Source organism: Dendrobates tinctorius, unplaced genomic scaffold (genome assembly GCF_039654945.1).
Source record: "Dendrobates tinctorius isolate UK_male_01 unplaced genomic scaffold, ASM3965494v1 ptg000110l, whole genome shotgun sequence".
Lineage (NCBI taxonomy): Eukaryota > Metazoa > Chordata > Amphibia > Anura > Dendrobatidae > Dendrobates > Dendrobates tinctorius.
Genome location: NW_027361778.1, coordinates 2,418,163 through 2,421,136, shown reverse-complemented (window position 1 = coordinate 2,421,136; position 2,974 = coordinate 2,418,163).

Sequence of the window (2,974 nt, the reverse complement as noted above, 5' to 3'; positions counted from 1 at the left end):
TGTTGAGAGGAGTAAAAAACCATCAAAAATTTCAATCCTGCATGATTCTACCAAGAAATGTGATTCTTCATTCAAAACGCTGGTTTTTGCTATTGGGCTCTTTTGAGTAATGAATGTTTTGAATTTTCTCCAAAAGTAAAGTAGTTGCAAACTCATGCTTTTAGAGACTTGTTTGGGCTCATGAGAGGAGTAGAAAAACATCAAAAATTTCAGTCCTGCATGATTCTACCAAGAAATGTGTGTTCATTGAAACCGCTGGTTTTTGATAGTTTGGGCCCTATTGAATAATGAATGTTTTGAATTTTCTCCAAAGTAAAGTAGTTGCAAACTCATCCTTTTAGAAACTTGTTTGGGCTGTTGAGAGGAGTAAAAAACCATCAAAAATTTCAATCCTGCATGATTCTACCAAGAAATGTCATTCTTCATTCAAAACGCTGGTTTTTGCTATTGGGCTCTTTTGAGTAATGAATGTTTTGAATTTTCTCCAAAAGTAAAGTAGTTGCAAACTCATGCTTTTAGAGACTTGTTTGGGCTCATGAGAGGAGTAGAAAAACATCAAAAATTTCAGTCCTGCATGATTCTACCAAGAAATGTGTGTTCATTCAAACCGCTGGTTTTTGATAGTTTGGGCCCTATTGAATAATGAATGTTTTGAATTTTCTCCAAAAGTAAAGTAGTTACAAACTCATCCTTTTAGAAACTTGTTTGGGCTGTTGAGAGGAGTAAAAAACCATCAAAAATTTCAATCCTGCATGATTCTACCAAGAAATGTGATTCTTCATTCAAAACGCTGGTTTTTGCTATTGGGCTCTTTTGAGTAATGAATGTTTTGAATTTTCTCCAAAAGTAAAGTAGTTGCAAACTCATGCTTTTAAAGACTTGTTTGGGCTCATGAGAGGAGTAGAAAAACATCAAAAATTTCAGTCCTGCATGATTCTACCAAGAAATGTGTGTTCATTCAAACCGCTGGTTTTTGATAGTTTGGGCCCTATTGAATAATGAATGTTTTTAATTTTCTCCAAAAGTAAAGTAGTTGCAAACTCATCCTTTTAGAAACTTGTTTGGGCTGTTGAGAGGAGTAAAAAACCATCAAAAATTTCAATCCTGCATGATTCTACCAAGAAATGTGATTCTTCATTCAAAACGCTGGTTTTTGCTATTGGGCTCTATTGAATAATGAATGTTTTGAATTTTCTCCAAAAGTAAAGTAGTTGCAAACTCATCCTTTTAGAAACTTGTTTGGGCTGTTGAGAGGAGTAAAAAACCATCAAAAATTTCAATCCTGCATGATTCTACCAAGAAATGTGATTCTTCATTCAAAACCTGATTTTTGCTATTGGGCTCTATTGAACAATGAATGTTTTGAATTTTCTCCAAAAGTAAAGTAGTTGCAAACTCATGCTTTTAGAGACTTGTTTGGGCTCATGAGAGGAGTAGAAAAACATCAAAAATTTCAGTCCTGCACGATTCTACCAAGAAATGTGTGTTCATTGAAACCGCTGGTTTTTGATAGTTTGGGCCCTATTGAATAATGAATGTTTTGAATTTTCTCCAAAAGTAAAGTAGTTGCAAACTCATCCTTTTAGAAACTTGTTTGGGCTGTTGAGAGGAGTAAAAAACCATCAAAAATTTCAATCCTGCATGATTCTACCAAGAAATGTGATTCTTCATTCAAAACGCTGGTTTTTGCTATTGGGCTCTTTTGAGTAATGAATGTTTTGAATTTTCTCCAAAAGTAAAGTAGTTGCAAACTCATGCTTTTAGAGACTTGTTTGGGCTCATGAGAGGAGTAGAAAAACATCAAAAATTTCAGTCCTGCATGATTCTACCAAGAAATGTGTGTTCATTCAAACCGCTGGTTTTTGATAGTTTGGGCCCTATTGAATAATGAATGTTTTGAATTTTCTCCAAAAGTAAAGTAGTTGCAAACTCATCCTTTTAGAAACTTGTTTGGGCTGTTGAGAGGAGTAAAAAACCATCAAAAATTTCAATCCTGCATGATTCTACCAAGAAATGTGATTCTTCATTCAAAACCTGATTTTTGCTATTGGGCTCTATTGAATAATGAATGTTTTGAATTTTCTCCAAAAGTAAAGTAGTTGCAAACTCATGCTTTTAGAGACTTGTTTGGGCTCATGAGAGGAGTAGAAAAACATCAAAAATTTCAGTCCTGCATGATTCTACCAAGAAATGTGTGTTCATTGAAACCGCTGGTTTTTGATAGTTTGGGCCCTATTGAATAATGAATGTTTTGAATTTTCTCCAAAAGTAAAGTAGTTGCAAACTCATCCTTTTAGAAACTTGTTTGGGCTGTTGAGAGGAGTAAAAAAACCATCAAAAATTTCAATCCTGCATGATTCTACCAAGAAATGTGATTCTTCATTCAAAACGCTGGTTTATGCTATTGGGCTCTTTTGAGTAATGAATGTTTTGAATTTTCTCCAAAAGTAAAGTAGTTGCAAACTCATGCTTTTAGAGACTTGTTTGGGCTCATGAGAGGAGTAGAAAAACATCAAAAATTTCAGTCCTGCATGATTCTACCAAGAAATGTGTGTTCATTCAAACCGCTGGTTTTTGATAGTTTGGGCCCTATTGAATAATGAATGTTTTGAATTTTCTCCAAAAGTAAAGTAGTTGCAAACTCATCCTTTTAGAAACTTGTTTGGGCTGTTGAGAGGAGTAAAAAACCATCAAAAATTTCAATCCTGCATGATTCTACCAAGAAATGTGATTCTTCATTCAAAACCTGATTTTTGCTATTGGGCTCTATTGAATAATGAATGTTTTGAATTTTCTCCAAAAGTAAAGTAGTTGCAAACTCATGCTTTTAGAGACTTGCTTGGGCTCATGAGAGGAGTAGAAAAACATCAAAAATTTCAGTCCTGCATGATTCTACCAAGAAATGTGTGTTCATTGAAACCGCTGGTTTTTGATAGTTTGGGCCCTATTGAATAATGAATGTTTTGAATTTTCT